This window comes from Pristiophorus japonicus, unplaced genomic scaffold (assembly GCF_044704955.1).
Source record: "Pristiophorus japonicus isolate sPriJap1 unplaced genomic scaffold, sPriJap1.hap1 HAP1_SCAFFOLD_288, whole genome shotgun sequence".
Lineage (NCBI taxonomy): Eukaryota > Metazoa > Chordata > Chondrichthyes > Pristiophoridae > Pristiophorus > Pristiophorus japonicus.
Genome location: NW_027252646.1, coordinates 281,175 through 299,142, shown reverse-complemented (window position 1 = coordinate 299,142; position 17,968 = coordinate 281,175). Strand labels below are relative to the sequence as shown.

Here is a 17,968-nt window from a genome sequence, read left to right as displayed (position 1 = left end):
TCACACTCTCTCTCCCCTTCCAAATCTTTCTCTGCCCTCCCCATCACTGTTATGTTCAGAATAAATCCACGGGACCGTATCGTAAGCTGAAACTATTGTGACCTTGGTCTCTTTATTGAGACCCCAGAGTGGGGAAGCAGCATGGTGGATCACCTTATGTACCTGCTTGTCCCAGGGTGCACAAGTGACCCTTAGGCCTCCCACAGGTGTGCCCCCTAGTGGCAAGTCTGACATATTGGTGAGGTTTAGGTGCATACATAACATCACTCCCCCCCCCGCCCCCTCCAAAGGCTTATGTACCAGTTATTTGCAAGTTGAGGCGATATGACGCCCTGTGTCCCCGGGTCGATCACCTGATTTGAATTCCTGGCCTGGGTGAGTTGGTCGGAACGTTGCTGCCCGGCCGAGTGCCTGGTGTGATGGGACAGACGTGGCCAGGTCCTTTCACAATGGTGGCCTGCTTATCGATAGTTTGCAGTCTGGTCTGGTCCAAACGCTTTCTGCGTTTGCTCAGTACATGGTTTCACAACCAAACACTCCATTTTCATCACACACACACACACACTCCATTCCCCTCTTTGTCTCACACAGTGCTCTCGGCCCCATCTGGGGGCCCTGAATATTGTCCACGTCACTTATTCTGATGTGGCGTGGAGGGGGGCCGTACGATCATGGTGCATTCTCTGCTGATAGCAGACGGAAGGTTCGGTCCTGATCGACTCTGTCCGGTGACTGCGTAGCAACCCGGGACAGCCGGGGTCTGTAGGGAGTCTACCGCGACACGTGTGGTGCTCGGCTTGGTGATCTGGGCTGCCCGCTGCGGACTATTGTCGCTGACCCTAAGGCCTGGAGAGCCCAGGATGGGCCGATACGGCCCTGAGACTTTCAGTGGTAGCGGGAGGCCGTGTGGTCCCCCGTGGATCCTGGGACGTAGTACGGAGGTTCCCGCACCACCGACTGTGTGTAGCCTCCCTGCCTTTCTTTGTAACATGTTGCAGGGTTTGTCCCACAGGGGGGGGGGGCAATCTGATGGGATGAGCATTACGTCTTTGCGACGGATAAGCTGCAACACTCCCGTCTGGCGGTTCGCCGTGAGCAGGCGGTAATGTGATAACACATCACTTGCTACAAGTACTTTGTCAGATACATATACAACTGGTTGGTGTTTGCCCGCTACTTTGGCTTGTTTTAACGTACTCCCGACCCCATATGATAGTACATCATTGGCCGCGAAAGAACGCTCACATGGGTTCCACAGTGCAAACAACTTATTGGAACATAGTGGGTTCCTGGCCTTCTCAGCGGCCCCCCCCTTTACCTTTGCCCCAAACCCAGTGGCCTTCCTCGCTGGCCAACACATGCCTCTGTTCCGTTGCGGCCACATCCCGTGGTCTGGACGTTTCTCTCGACCCGTGGTCTGGACGCTTCTCTCGACTGCCGCCATCTTCCTCCCCAGGGATTCCCGCCTCTGGCGTCGGGAAGACACATTCGGATGGTTTCGGCCGGAGCCCCGCTCCGCTTGGTCGACCTGGAGCCTCTTCCGTCGCCGCCAAGAGGTCGTCGGCTTCGGGTGCTGGGTACCCTCCGTCTGTAACCGCTGCTCGGTTGATCTTCGCCTCCTGGTGGTCGCGATGAGCGGCCTGTGCCTCGGGGGTCTGCAAATGGATCTGCACTTCGACGCCTGGTTCAGCTGAAGGTGGGGGGCTTGCTCAGCCTTTGAGCAAGGGGAGAGGTTGTTCGCCAGAGAAGGTACACAGAGGTCTTCCCAGTTCCATCGAATCTTCCCCATCCACCTTCTACCAAGCAGCATTGGCCCATCACCTGAAACAATCCACAGAGGTAAATCGCGCACCGCTCCCTCATGGGATACCCTTATGCCCGCACTACCAATAACTGGTCTCAGTTCCTTGGTGCAGGTGCCCAGCTTTGCCTGAATCAGTATTTAAATTAACCGTCAATTAACAAGGGATTTAATTATAAATATTAAACAGCTCTGAGATTGACCCTGGAACTACAGGCTCCTGTCACACCTTTCCCTGTCTCTCTGCTTTCCAGATCACGACCCGTTCTACATTTTCTTTTTACTCCTCTCTCACTTTCCCGTGATCTCACTTTCTCCATCTCTCTCTCCTCTTCCCCTCTCTCTCTCCCCTTCCCCTCTCTCTCCTTCCGCTCCCTCCCCTCACTCCTCTCTCTCACTCTTTTGCCTTTCTTTTCAGATTCTCCCCTGCTCCCTCCCTCTCCCCTTCCTTTCTCTCTCCCTGCCTCCTCCCTCTCTTTCTCCTTCCCCTCTCTCTCCCTCCTTCCACTCGCTCTTTTCCCTGTCCCTCTCTTTCCTGCTCCTTCCCGTATTTTTTCCAGAGCAGTTTGCTCCATAGCTCAGGGGTTAAAGAACTGGTTTTGTAAACCAGCGGTTGTGAGTTCAAATCCCACTGTTGGTTAATTTTAGTTTTTAGATACCTGTCTCTCATTCCTCCCACTCTCTTCCCCCTTGAAAGGGTGCAAAATTCAGAAGAACCCCCTCACAGTGTTTGGGCTCATTCGAAAGGAAATTTAATTTGGGACTATCCATCAGAAAGTTTGGAACCCTAAAGTGCTTATGGAAGAAACGACGAACTTGAATAGAATTTTGGAATTTTTAAAGACAAATTCAAGGCTGTGTGCGGGCCTAAAGAACTGACAGGAGACAACTTGATTATTGAGGCTGTCTGGGTGTTGGGACTAACATAACTTGTCTGGAGAAATGGGTATTCGAGAATCCTTCTCCACAAGAGATATTAACATTACAACAAATAACCCAGAGATAGCCAACCATCAACCTGAATCTGGAAAACCATTTCAGCATACGCATCACAAAGAGGCCCAATCCAGCCTGTATGCGAAAAACTAAGCACAAATGGACAGTGCGATTACCAAACTAATATTTCCATCAGGAAACAGTTTATCGAACATCAACCCACCCAAAACATTAACTTTTAATGAGCCCGCCAAAATATTACAAAGAGTCAAGCCTGCCAAATACAAACAAAGAATCCTGGACTGATTTGGCGCGAAGATTAGAACCACTCAAACCGTATAACTGGCCCCTGTTTTAACAGAGGGTGTGACATACTTTGCCATACAACCGAGACCATGCTTGTGTCATCAAGAAGGTAGAGAAACCAACGCGACCGTTGTAAACTAACTTCTCCAGCCTCGAAGTCCTGAAGTCCTGAAGGAAGAACATCACCATCGCAGCAACAACTGACCACAGCCAACGTGTTATCAATGAAAAACCACCGCGATCGACCAAACTACAAATAAACTCCAACTGGAAGAAACCGAAGAATCGAAAGTTTCCAATCTACAATCTAAGCCCTGACTACCAACAGGTGAAAACATTACCTAAAGAGACTTTGAACCTATTTCTAACGAAGAAAACCGGGTACTTACCCCATAGATCCAAAACGTGCCTTACCGCATCAGTGGACTCAACCCAACTGAAGATTGTGCAGCTAGAAGTCTTCTCCGACGTTCGGGGTACGGCAAGCAGAATCTACACAATTCAAGGAACCCCGAAACCGCGAACTACCGCTAACTGACCAGAAAGGATTGGTAAGCATAGTCCCTGCCTGCCCTGGAGTCTAACCTAGCTAGGATTAGGTATGGGGAGGTGGGAGGTGTCATTTTACTGTACACCCCCTTTGAATGTGTAATGTATTGTTCTTTATCAGAGTGATAAAAAGTTTTGACATTGTATTTTCTTGTCTTTAATAAAATCAAAGTTCTTTTGCACCAAACCAGTGACCTTTGCACTTTGTCACCCCCCCCCCAAATAAATCCAGAGTCTCGAACCCAAGGGAGTGGGGGCGATTCGAACCGCTCAAGTAGGTCAGAGGTGAACCTGACCCCCGGGACCACCATCACACTCTTACACTCCCGTCTCTCTCTTTTCCCTTTCCTTTCAGGTTCTCCCCCTCTCTGTCCTTCCCCTCTCTCTCTCACTCCTTCCTCCTCTCTCCCCTTAACATCTCTCTCCCCTTCTTCCCTCTCTCTCCCCTGCCCCTCTCTCTTCCTCCCTGTCTCCCCATCCCCTTCCCCTCCTACTCGCTCCTCTCCCTCTCTCTCTCCCACTCCTTCCCCTCTCTCTCCCCCCTTCCACACTCTCCCTCTCTCCATTCCCTCCCTCTTTTGCCCCACCTCCCTCTCTTCCCCACTCTCTCCCCTTCCCCTCTCTCTCGCCTTCCGCCTCTCTCTCACTCCTTCCACTCGCTCTTTTCCCTTCCCCTCTCTTTCCTGTTCCTTCCCCTGTATTTCCTCAAGCAGATGGCTCCATAGCTCAGGGGTTAGAGCACTGGTCTTGTAAATCAGGTAATGTGATTTCAAATCTCACGGGGGCTGACTCAAAATTAGTCTCAGTATTTAAATTCACCGTCAATTAACAAGGGCTTTAATTATAAATATTAAACAGCTCTGAGACTGACCCTGGAACTGCAGGCTACCCTCTTGTCTCTCTTGCACTCTCTCTCCCCTTCCCCACTCTCTCCCTCTCCCCTTCCCCCTCTCTCTCACTCCTTCCACTAACTCTTTTTCTTTCCTGCTCCTTCCCGTGTCTTTCTCAAAGCAGGTGGCTCCATAGCTCAGGGGTTAGATAATTGGTCCAATAAACCAGGGGTCATGAGTTCAAAACTCCCAGGGGCCTCCTCAAAATTCACTGTCTATTCGGAAAAGTTTCAATCATAAATCTTAATAAGGGTTTTAATGATAAATATTAAACAGCTCCAGGACCGACCCTCCAACAACAGGCTTTTGTCTCTGTTACACTTTCTATCCATCCAAATCTCTCTCTGCCTTCCCCATTCGACATCTTTTTACCCCGCTCTCCCTTTCCCGCTATTTCGCTCTCCCTGTCTCTCACTCATTCCCCCCTCGCCACACCCTCTCTCCCCTCACTATCTATCCTTTCCCGTCTCTCTCTCTCTCCCCTTCCCTCTCTCACTCCTTCCCCTCAATCTCTCCATCCCCTCCCAGCCCCTCCATCCCCTTTCCGCTGTCTCTCACTTCTTCCTACATTATACCCGACGTAAACTAGAGGGGATCTAAAACTCGGCTGCCCCCATATCCTAACTCGCACTGAGTCCCACTCACCCATCACCCCCTGTGCTCACTGCCCCCATATCCTAACTCGCACCGAGTCCCACTCACCCATCACCCCCTGTGTTCGCTGCCCCGTGTCCTAACTCACACCGAGTCCCGCTCACCCATCACCCCCTGTGCTCACTGACCCCGTGTCCTAACTCGCACCCAGTCCCACTCACCCATCACCCCCTGTGTTCGCTGCCCTCTGTCCTAACTCGCACCGAGTCCCACTCACCCATCACCCACTGTGCTCGCTGCCCCCTGTCCTAACTTGCACCGAGTCCCGCTCACCCATCACCCCATGTGCTCGCTGCCCCCTGTCCTAACTCGCACCGAGTTCCACTCACCCATCACCGCCTGTGCTCGCTGCCCTGTGTCCTAACTCACACCGAGTCCCGCTCACCCATTACCCTTTGTGCTCACTGCAACGTGTCCTAACTCACACCCAGTCCCACTCACCCATCACCCACTGTGCTCGCTGCCCCGTGTCCTAACTCACACCGAGTCCCACTCACCCATCACCCCCTGTGCTTACTGCCCCCGTGTCCTAACTTGCACCCAATCCCGCTCACCCATCACCCCCTGTGCTCACTGCCCCCGTGTCCTAACTCGCACCCAGTCCCGTTCACCCATCACCCTCTGTGCTCACTGCCCCTGTGTCCCAACTCACACCGAGTCCCACTCACCCATCACCCCCTGTGCTCACTGCCCTGTGTCCTAACTCACACCCAGTCCCACTCACCCATCACCCACTGTGCTCGCTGCCCCGTGTCCTAACTCACACCGACACCCGCTCACCCATCACCCGCTGTGCTCGCTGACCCGTGTCTTAACTCACACCCAGTCCCGCTCACCCATCACCCCCTGTGCTCACTGCCCCGTGTCCTAACTCGCACCCAGTCCCACTCACCCATCACCCCCTGTGCTCACTGCCCCCGTGTCCTAACTCACACCCAGTCCCACTCACCCATCACCCCCTGTGCTCGCCGACCAACATTGGCTCTCGATTAAGCAACACCTCGATTTCAAAATTCTCATCCTTGTTTACAAATCCCTCCTAGGCCCTCGCCCCTCCCTATCTCTGTAATCTCCTCCAGCCCCTACACCCCTCCTTATCTCTGTAACTTTCTCCAGCACTACACCCCTCCCTATCTCTGTAACCTCCTCCAGCCCCTACACCCTCCCTATCTCTGTACCCTCCTCCTGCCCCTACACCCTTCCCTATCTCTGTAACATCCTCCAGCCCCTACACCCCTCCCTATCTCTGTAACCTCCTCCAGCCCCTACACCCCTCCCTATCTCTGTAACCTCCTCCAGCCCCTACACCCCTCCCTATCTCTGTAACCTCCTCCAGCCCCGACACCCCTCCCTATCTCTGTAACCTCCTCAAGCCTCTACACCCCTCCCTATCTCTGTAACCTCCTCCAGCCCCTCGCCCCTCCCTATCTCTGTAACCTCCTCCAGCCCCTACACCCCTCCCTATCTCTGTAACCCCCTCCAGCCCCTCGCCCCTCCCTATCTCTGTAACCTCCTCCAGCCCCACAACCCCCCGAGATGTCTGCACTCCTCTAATTCTGCCCTCCTGACCATCCCTGATTATAATCGCTCCACCATCGGTGGCCGTGCCTTCTGTTGCCCGGGCCCCAAGCTCTGGAACTCCCTCCCTAAACCTCTCCGCCTCTCTACCTCTCTTTCCCCTCTCTCCCCTTCCCCTCTCTCTCACTCCTTCCCCCTCTCTCTCATTTCTTCCCCCTCTCTCCACTTCCACTTCCTCTCTCCCCTTCCCCCTCTCACTCCCCTTCCCCCCTGTCACTCCCCTTCCCCCCTGTCACTCCCCTTCCCCCCTCTCTCGCCCCTTCCTCACTCTCCCCCGTTCCCCTCTCTCTCCCCTTCGCCTCTCTCTCCCCTTCCCCTCTCTCTCCCCTTCCCCTCTCTCTCCCCTTCCCCACTCTCTCCCCTTCCCCTCTCTCTCCCCTTCCCCACTCTCTCCCCTTCCCCTCTCTCTCCCCTTCCCCTCTCTCTCCCCTTCCCCACTCTCTCCCCTTCCCCTCTCTCTCCCCTTCCCCACTCTCTCCCCTTCCCCTCTCTCTCCCCTTCCCCACTCTCTCCCCTTCCCCTCTCTCTCCCCTTCCCCACTCTCTCCCCTTCCCCTCTCTCTCCCCTTCCCCACTCTCTCCCCTTCCCCTCTCTCTCCCCTTCCCCTCTCTCTCTCCTTCCCCTCTCTCTCCCCTTCCCCACTCTCTCCCCTTCCCCTCTCTCTCCCCTTCCCCACTCTCTCCCCTTCCCCACTCTCTCCCCTTCCCCACTCTCTCCCCTTCCCCTCTCTCTCCCCTTCCCCACTCTCTCCCCTTCCCCTCTCTCTCCCCTTCCCCTCTCTCTCCCCTTCCCCTCTCTCTCCCCTTCCCCTCTCTCCCATTCCCCACTCTCTCCCATTCCCCTCTCTCTCCCCTTCCCCACTTTCTCCCCTTCCCCTCTCTCCCCTTCCCCACTCTCTCCCCTTCCCCTCTCTCCCCATCCCCACTCTCTCCCCTCCCTCTCTCTCCCCTTCCCCCTCTCTCTCACTCCTTCCCCACTCTCTCTCTCCCCTTCCCCTCCCTCTCTCTCCCCTTCCCCCTCTCTCTCACTCCTTCCACTCTCTCTTTTCCCTTCCCCTCTCTTTCCTGCTCCTTCCCGTGTTTTTCCAAAAGCAGGTGGCTCTGTAGCTCAGGGGGTTAGAGAGCTGGTCTTGTAAACCAGCGGTTGTGAGTTCAAATCTCACTCGAACGTAATCAAAATTAGCTCAGTATTTAAATTCACTGTCAATTAACAAGGGCTGTAATTAGAGAAATATAAAAAATAGGTGCAGGAGCAGGCCCTTCTAACCTGCACCACCATTCAATGAGGTCATGACTGAACATGCAACTTCAGTACCCCATTCCTGCTTTCTCACCATACCCCTTGATGCCCCGAGTAATGAGGACTTCATCTAACTCCTTTTTGAATATATTCAGTGAACTTGCCTCAACAACTTTCTGTGGAAGAGAATTCCACAGGTTCACCACTCTCTGGGTGAAGAAGTTTCTCCTCATCTCGGTCCGAAATGGCTTACCCCTTATCCTTAGACTGTGAACCCTGGTTCTGGACTTCCCCAACATCGGGAACATTCTTCCTGCATCTAACCTGTCTAAACCATCAGAATTTTAAACGTTTCTATGAGATCCCCTCTCATTCTTCTGAACTCCAGTGAATACAAGCCCAGTTGATCCAGTCTTTCTTGATAGGTCAGTCCCGCCATCCTGGGAATCAGTCTGGTGAACCTTCGCTGCACTCCCTCAATAGCAAGAATGTCCTTCCTCAAGTTAGGAGACCAAAACTGTACACAATACTCCAGGTGTGGCCTCACCAAGACCCTGTACAACTGTAGCAACACCTCCCTGCCCCTGTACTCAAATCCCCTCGCTATGAAGGCCAACATGCCATTTTCTTTCTTAACCGCTTGCTGTACCTGCATGCCAACCTTCAATGACTGATGTACCATGACACCCAGGTCTCTTTGCACCTCCCCTTTTCCTAATCTGTCACCATTCAGATAATAGTTTGTTTCTCTGTTTTTACCACCAAAGTGGATAACCTCACATTTATCCACATTATACTTCATCTGCCATGCATTTGCCCACTCACCTAACCTATCCAAGTCGCTCTGCAGCCTCATAGCATCCTTCTCGCAGCTCACACTGCCACCCAACTTAGTGTCATCCGCAAATTTGGAGATATTACATTTAATCCCCTCGTCTAAATCATTAATGTACAAAGTAAACAGTGGGACCCCAGCACAGAACCTTGCGGTACCCCACTAGTCACTGCCTGCCATTCTGAAAAGTACCCATTTACTCCTACTCTTTGCTTCCTGTCTGACAACCAGTTCTCAATCCACGTCAGCACACTACCCCCAATCCCATGTGCTTTAACTTTGCACATGAATCTCTTGTGTAGGACCTTGTCGAAAGCCTTCTGAAAGTCCAAATATACCACATCAACTGGTTCTCCCTTGTCCACTCTACTGGAAACATCCTCAAAAAATTCCAGAAGATTTGTCAAGCATGATTTCCCTTTCACAAATCCATGCTGACTTGGACCTATCGTATCACCTCTTTCCAAATGCACTGCTACGACATCCTTCATAATTGATTCCATCATTTTACCCACTACCGATGTCAGGCTGACCGGTCTATAATTCCCTGTTTTCTCTCTCCCTCCTTTTTTAAAAAGTGGGGTTACACTGGCTACCCTCCACTCCATAGGAACTGATCCAGAGTCAATGGAATGTTGGAAAATGACTGTCAATGCATCCACTATTTCCAAGGCCACCTCCTGAAGTACTCTGGGATGCAGTCCATCAGGCCCTGGGGATTTATCGGCCTTCAATCCCATCAGTTTCCCCAACACAATTTCCCGACTAAAAAGGATTTCGCTCAGTTCCTCCTCCTTACTAGACCCTCCGACCCCTTTTATATCCGGAAGATTGTTTGTGTCCTCCTCAGTGAATACCGAACCAAAGTACTTGTTCAATTGGTCCGCCATTTCTTTGTTCCCCGTTATGACTTCCCCTGATTCTGACTGCAGGGGACCTACGTTTGTCTTTACTAACCTTTTTCTCTTTACATATCTATAGAAACTTTTGCAATCCGTCTTAATGTTCCCTGCAAGCTTCTTCTCGTACTCCATTTTCCCTGCCCTAATCAAACCCTTTGTCCTCCTCTGCTGAGTTCTAAATTTCTCCCAGTCCCCGGGTTCGCTGCTATTTCTGGCCAATTTGTATGCCACTTCCTTGGCTTTAATACTATCCCTGATTTCCCTTGATAGCCACGGTTGAGCCACCTTCCCTTTTTTATTATTACGCCAGACAGGAATGTACAATTGTTGTAGTTCATCCATGTGGTCTCTAAATGTCTGCCATTGCCCATCCACAGTCAACCCCCTAAGTATCATTCGCCAATCTATCCTAGCCAATTCACGCCTCATACCTTCAAAGTTACCCTTCTTTAAGTTCTGGACCATGGTCTCTGAATTAACTGTTTCATTCTCCATCCTAATGCAGAATTCCACCATATTATGGTCACTCTTCCCCAAGGGGCCTCGCACAATGAGATTGCTAATTAATCCTCTCTCATTACACAACACCCAGTCTAAGATGGCCTCCCCCCTAGTTGGTTCCTCGACATATTGGTCTAAAAAACCATCCCTTATGCACTCCAGGAAATCCTCCTCCACCGTATTGCTTCCAGTTTGGTTAACCCAATCTATGTGCATATTAAAGTCACCCATTATAACTGCTGCACCTTTATTGCACGCACCCCTAATTTCATGTTTGATGCCCTCTCCAACATCACTACTACTGTTTGGAGGTCTGTACACAACTCCCACTAACGTTTTTTGCCCTTTGATGTTCTGCAGCTCTACCCATATAGATTCCACATCATCCAAGCGAATGTCCTTCTGAACTATTGCCTTAATTTGCTCCTTAACCAGCAATGCTACCCCACCTCCTTTTCCTTTTATTCTATCTTTCCTGAATGTTGAATACCCCTGGATGTTGAGTTCCCAGCCCTGATCATCCTGGAGCCACGTCTCCGTAATCCCAATCACATCATATTTGTTAACATCTATTTGCACAGTTAATTCATCCACCTTATTGCGGATACTCCTTGCATTAAGACACAAAGCCTTCAGGCTTGTTTTTTTAACACCCTTGGTCCTTTTAGAATTTTGCTGTACAGTGGCCCTTTTTGTTCTTTGCCTTGGGTTTCTCTGCCCTCCACTTTTCCTCATCTCCTTTCTGTCTTTTGCTTTTGCCTCCTTTTTGATTCCCTCTGTCTCCCTGCATTGGTTCCCATCCCCCTGCCATATTAGTTTAACTCCTCCCCAACAGCACTAGCAAACACTCCCCCTAGGACATTGGTTCCGGTAATTATAAATATTAAACAGCTCTGAGACCGACCCTGGAATTACAGCTCCCCTCTCCTCTTCTCATCCTGGTTTACTCTCTCTCCCACATTAAAAATCTCTCTTTCCCTTCCCCATCATGACCCATTCTGCATCTTTTTTTCACTCATTCTTCTTTCTTATCCTCTCTCCTTCCCATCACTCCCTCCTTCCCCTCCCTGTTCTCACCACCCCTCTCTCTCCTTCCCCTCCCTCTCTTTCCCCTTCCCCTCTCTCTCTTTCCCTTTCCTCGCTCTCCCCTTCCCCTCTCACTCTCCCTCTTTCCCCTCTCTCTCCTCTCTCCCCTTCCCTCTCTACTTTCATTCTCTCCCCACTCCTTCCCCTTCTCTCCCCTTCCGCTCTCTCCCCTTCCCTCTCGACTTTCATTCTCACCCCACTCCTTCCCCTTCTCTCCCCTTCCCCTCTCTCCCTTTCCCCCTCGAGAGACACACAGAGAGAAAGTGAGAGTGTGTGAGAGAGACAGAGAAAGAGTGAGAAAGTGTTGTGTGTGCAATAACTCAACAGACAGATTACTGTAAACTCCGAACAGGTACACACCTGGCTCTACTTTATTAGGGCCCAAAGTGATTACATTACAAGATGGCTGGCCTTTTATACCTGGGCCGAACACGCGTGTGTACAGCCCAATGACCTCCGACAGTGGCCCCACCTGGTGGCTAGTAACCCCAAGCACACATACATGACAGAAAGAGAGAGACAGAGAGACAGAGAGATTGGGACAGTGTGTGACTGAGTTGCCTTGGGATGTTTTATGACGTGAAAGACCCGATATATCGATGTTGAGAAGCGAATATTGAAGAGACGGAGGCAGGAGTCTGGGGGATGAGACACAATCTGAGCGTTTCACTGACCCCTCCTCATTCTTCAAACACACAGCACTAACTGGGGAATGACCCACAGCCCAAGGCAGGTGGTTCCATAGCTCAGGGGTTAGAGCACTGGTCTAATAAACTAGGGCTCGTGGGTTCAAATCTCACTGGGGCCTTTTCTAAGTTAGTTCAGTATTTAAATACACCGTCAATTAACAAGGGGTTTAATTATAAATATTAACAACTCTGAGACTGACCCTCAAACAACAGCCATCTGTCTTGCTGACACTCTCTCTGCTTTCCAGGTCACGATCTGCTCTGCATTTTTTTTTCCTGCAATCTCACTTTCTCCTTCTCTCTCTCCCCTTTCCCTCTCTCTCCCCTTCCGCTCCCTCCCCTCCCTCCTCTCTCTCCCTCCCCTCCCTCCTCTCTCTCCCTCTTTTGTCTTTCTTTTCAGATTCTCCCCTGCACCCTCTCTCTTCCCTTCCTTTCTCTCTCCCCTGCCTCCTCCCTCTCTCGACTTCCCATCTCTCTCCCCTCCCCCACTCGCTCTCCCCCAATCCGCTCTCTCCCATTCCCCTCTGGCTGACTCCTTCCCCCTCTCTCTCCCATTCCCTCTCCCACTCATTCCCCTCTCTCCCTCCTTTTACAACTTCCAAGCACTAATCTCTCTCACAGAGCAGACACAGACACGATGGGCTGAATGGCCCTCCTTGTGTGCTGTAAGATTCTGTGAATGTTCAGGGATGAATCACCAAGAATGATTATTCGGGCCCCACCTCCTTGTTAACAATAGTAAGATGTAAACAGGAGCTGATGTTACAGGTGGCTCCATAGCTCAGGTGTTAGAGCACTGGTCTTGTAAATCAGGGGTCGTGGGTTCAAATCTCACTGGGGCCTACTCAATTTTGGCTTCTGTTACTGAATTGACCGTCAATCGACGACAGGCCGACACCATCAACAGGAACCACTCACTCTGCACTTTACAATCTGCCCACAGCACTTTCACTTCCCACCCCCAGTCTGTATCCCACCTTTTCCACATCCAGTCTTAGAGACATCGATATATCATCGACTCATAGAAACTTACAGCAGGGAAGGAGACCATTTCGGCCCATCGTGTCCGCACCAGCCGACCAAGAGCTATCTGCTGGGCAGGGCCACATAGTCCGCATGTCCCAGACACGAGACTCCCCAAAGCAAGCGCTCTACTCGGAACTCCTTCACGGCAAGCGAGCCAAAGGTGGGCAGAGGGAACGTTACAAGGGACACCCCTCAAAGCCTCCCTGATAAAGTGCAACATCCCCACCGACACCTGGGAGTCCCTGGCCAAAGACCAGTCCCGCCCGAAGTGGAGGAAGTGCATCCGGGAGAGCGCTGAGCACCTCGAGTCTCGTCGCCGAGAGCGTGCAGAGACCAAGCGCAGGCAGCGGAAGGAGCGTGCGGCAAACCAGTCCCACCCTCCCCTTCCCTCAACGTCTATCTGTCCCACCTGTGACAGGGACTGTGGTTCCCGTATTGGGCTGTTCAGTCACCTCAGGACTCATGTTTCGAGTGGGAGCAAGTGTTCCTCGATTCCGAGGGACTGCCGATGATGATGATATGATCCCAGCCTGATCCCACTTTCCAGCTCTCGGTCCGTAGCCCTGTAGCTTACGGCACTTCAAGTGCACATCCAAGTACCTTTTAAATGTGGTGAGGGTTTCTGCCTCTACCACCCTTTCAGGCCGTGAGTTCCAGACCCCCACCATCCTCTGGGTGAAGGAATAGAGGTCTCCCCTCAGCCTCCTCTGTTCCAAAGAAAACAACCCCAGCCGATCCAATCTTCCCTCGTCGCTAAAATTCTCCAGTCCCGCCAACATCCTGGTAAATCTCCTTTGCACCCTCTCCAGTGCAATCACATCCTTCCTGTGATATCCTGACATTTCCCAGTTCCTGCCTTCGCTGGTTTTAGGCTCAAGATGCGGCAATGGACACAAGATGATCCAGTTGGGATTTTCCACAAATAATGAATCCCACGGCCACATCGGTTTGACCCTCGGAGGGCACTCTGTAAATTCACCAAATTTATTAAATGCACACCTTACCCCCGCCCTGTGGTTACGCTCGAACTGTACACAACACTGGTTAGGCCACAGCTGGAGTACTGCGTGCAGTTCTGGTCACCACATTACAGGAAGGATGTGATTGCACTGGAGAGGGTGCAGAGGAGATTTACCAGGATGTTGCCGGGACTGGAAAACTTTAGCCATGAGGAAAGATTGGATAGGCTGGGGTTGTTTTCCTGGGAACAGAGGAGGCTGAGGGAAGATTTAATTGAGGTGTATAAAATTATGAGGGGCCTGGATAGAGTGAATAGGAAGGACCTATTTCCCCTTAGCAGAGAGGTCAATAACCAGGGGGCACAGATTTAAAGTAATTGGGGGGAGGTTTAGAGGGGATTTGAGGGGAAATATCTTCACCCAGAGGGTGGTGGGGGTCTGGAACTCACGGCCTGAAAGGGTGGTAGAGGCAGAAACCCTCACCACATTTAAAAAGTACCTGGATGTACACTTGAAGTGTCGTAACCTACAGGGCTACGGACCGAGAGCTGGAAAGTGGGATTAGGCCGGGTAGCTCTTGGTCGGCCGGTGTGGACACGATGGGCCGAATGGCCTCCTCCCGTGCTGTAAATGTTTATGGTTCTCTGATTCTCTCTCTCACTCCTTCCCACATTCTACCTGTCGTAAACTAGAGGTGATCAAAAACTCGGCTGCCCCATGTCCTAACTCGCACCGAGTCTCACTCACCCCTCACCCCCTGTGCTCACTGACCCGTGTCCTAACTCACACCCAGTCCCACTCACCCATCACCCACTGTGCTCACTGCCCCCGTGTCCTAACTCGCACCCAGTCCCGCTCACCCATCACCCCCTGTGCTCACTGCCCCATGTCCTAACTCACACCCAGTCCCACTCACCCATCACCCACTGTGCTCACTGCCCCGTGTCCTAACTCGCACCGAGTCCCACTCACCCATCACCCCCTGTGCTCACTGCCCCCCGTGTCCTAACTCACACCCAGTCCCGCTCACCCATCACCCCCTGTGCTCACTGCCCCGTGTCCTAACTCACACCGAGTCCCGCTCACCCATCACCCCCTGTGCTGACTGACCCGTGTCCTAACTCACACCGAGTCCCGCTCACCCATCACCCCATGTGCTCATTGCCCCGTGTCCTAACTCGCACCGAGTCCCGCTCACCCATCACCCCCTGTGCTCACTGACCCATGTCCTAACTCGCACCAAGTCCCACTCACCCATCACCCCTGTGCTCACTGCCCCGTGTCCTAACTCGCACCGAGCCCCACTCACCCATCACCCCCTGTGCTCGCTGCCCCGTGTCCTAACTCGCACCGAGTCCCACTCAGCCATCACCCACTGTGCACGCTGCCCCGTGTCCTAACTCGCACCGGGTCCCGCTCACCCATCACCCCCTGTGCTCGCTGCCCCGTGTCCTAACACGCACCGAGTCCCGCTCACCCATCTCCCTCTGTGCTCACTGCCCCGTGCCCTAACTCTCACCGAGACCCGCTCACCCATCTCCCCCTGTGCTCACTGACCTACATTGACTCCCGGTAAAGCAACCCCTCGATTTCAAAATTCTCATCCTTCTTTAAAATCTCTCCATGGCCCCTCACAACTCCCTATCTATGTAATCTCCTCCGGCCCCACAACCCTCACTATCTCTGTAACCTCCTCCAGCCCCTACACCCCTCCCTATCTCTAACCTCCTCCAGCATCTACACCCCTCGAGATGTCTGCACTCCTCTAATTCTGCCATCTGACCATCCCTGATTATAATCGCTCCACCATCGATGGCCGGGCCTTCTGTTGCCTGGGCCCCAAGCTCTGGAACTCCCTCCCTAAACCTCTCCACCTCTCTCCCCCTCTTTCCTCCTTCAAGACGCTCCTTAAAACCGACCTCTTCACCTGCCCTAATATCTCATTTTGTGGCTCGGTGTCAAATTTTATCCCATAATCCTCCTGTGGAGCACCTTGGGACGTTTCACTACGTTAAAGGCGCTATATAAATATACATTATTGTTGGTGTTCCCTCTGTCTCTCCTCTTCCCCGTCTCTCTCTCACTCCTTCCCCTCACTCTCCCCTTCCCTCTCTCTCACTCCTTCCCCTCACTCTCCCCTTCCCTCACTCTCACTCCTTCACCTCACTCTCCTCTTCCCTCTCTCTCATTTCTTCCCCTCACTCTCTCCTTTCCGCTCTCTCACTCCTTCCCCTCATTCTCCACTTCCCTCTCTCTCCCTCCTTCCCCACACTCTCCCCTTCTCTCTCTCTCACTCCTTCCCCTCACTCTCCCCTTCCCTCTCTCTCATTCCTTCCCCTCACTCTCTCCTTTCCGCTCTCTCACTCCTTCCCCTCACTCTCCCCTTCCCTCTCTCTCACTCCTTCCCCTCACTCTCCCCTTCCCTCTCTCTTGTTCCTTCCTCTCACTCTCTCCTTCCCTCTCTCTCCCTCCTTCCCCTCACTCTCCCCTTCCCTATCTCTCACTCCTTCCCCTCACTCTCCCCTTCCCTCTCTCTCACTCCTACCCCTCACTCTGTCCTTCCCTCTCTCTCACTCCTTTCCCTCACTCTACCGTTCCCTCTCTATCACTCCTTCCCCTCACTCTCCCCTTCCCTCTCTCTCACTCTTTCCCCTCACTCTCCCCTTCCCTGTCTCTCATTCCTTCCCCTCACTCTCTCCTTCCCTCTCTCTCATTCCTTCCCCTCACTCTCCCCTTCCCTCTCTCCCACTCCTTCCCCTCACTCTCCCCTTCCCTCTCTCTCACTCCTTCCCCTCACTCTCCCCTTCCCTCTCTCTCAATCCTTCCCCCTCACTCTTCCCTTCCCTCTCTCTCACTCCTTCCCCTCACTCTCCCCTTCCCTCACTCTCAATCCTTCCCCCTCACTCTCCCCTTCCCTCTGTCTCATTCCTTCCCCTCACTCTCCCCTTCCCTCTCTCTCACTCCTTCCCCTCACTCTCTCCTTCCCTCTCTCTCACTCCTTCCCCTCACTCTCAATCCTTCCCCCTCACTCTCCCCTTCCCTCTCTCTCATTCCTTCCCCTCACTCTCCCCTTCCCTCTCTCTCACTCCTTCCCCTCACTCTCCCCTTCACTCTCTCTCACTCCTTCCCCTCACTCTCCCCTTCCCTCTCTCTCATTCCTTCCCCTCACTCTCTCCTTCCCTTCTCACTTTCCCCTTCCCCCTCTCCAACCTGTTCCGGCTCGAGAGACAGTGAGTGACAGAGAGAAAGTGATCGAGAGACAGAGAGAGAGAGACAGTGATACAGAGACAGAGAGACAGAGCCAGAGTGTGACTGAGTTGCCTTGGGATGTTTTACTACATGAAAGACCCGATATATCGATGTTGAGAAGTGAATATTGAAGAGACGGAGGCAGGAGTCTGGGGGATGAGACACAATCTGAGCGTTTCACTGACCCCTCCTCATTCTTCAAACACACAGCACTAACTGGGGAATGACCCACACCCCAGGGCAGGTGGTTCCATAGCTCAGGGGTTAGAGCACTGGTCTAGTAAACCAGGGGTCATGGGTTCAACTCTCACTGGGGCCTTCTCAAGATTCGTTCAGTATTTAAGTTAGCAAGGGCTTGAATTGTAAATATGGTCAAATACTTTATTAAGATGGAGAATGACAGAGGTAATTCAGAAATGAGGGGCCTGAAGTTCAGAAAAGGTAACTTTGATGGTATGAGACTAGAATAGACTGGCCAGTGATCCTGAAAGGGTTGATGTTGGATTGACAATGGCAAACAATTAAAGATCACATGGATGAACTCCAACAATTGTACATCCCTGTCTGGAGTAAAAATAAAACGGGGAAGGTGGCTCAACTGTGGCTAACAAGGGAAGGATAGTGTTAAATCCAAGGAAGAGGCATATCAATTGGCCAGAAAAAGCAGCAAACCTGAGGATTGTGGGAGTATTTTGTAACACAGCAGAGGAGGACAAAGGGTTTAACCAGGAGGGGGGGGAAATAGAGAATGAGAGGAAGCTTGCAGGC

General features: G+C 52.2%; 3 non-coding genes across 3 annotated transcripts; all 3 read left to right on the top strand.

Annotated features, from left to right (window-relative positions):
• Positions 1-12,012: 12,012 nt before the first annotated feature.
• trnai-aau (transfer RNA isoleucine (anticodon AAU)) lies at positions 12,013-12,085 on the top strand. The gene has a single exon. It is a non-coding gene; the product is annotated as a tRNA-Ile (tRNA).
• A 651-nt stretch (positions 12,086-12,736) lies between these two features.
• Positions 12,737-12,809, top strand: trnat-ugu (transfer RNA threonine (anticodon UGU)). The gene has a single exon. It is a non-coding gene; the product is annotated as a tRNA-Thr (tRNA).
• Positions 12,810-17,446: 4,637 nt separating this feature from the next.
• trnat-agu (transfer RNA threonine (anticodon AGU)) lies at positions 17,447-17,519 on the top strand. Its single transcript has one exon. It is a non-coding gene; the product is annotated as a tRNA-Thr (tRNA).
• Positions 17,520-17,968: the final 449 nt, after the last annotated feature.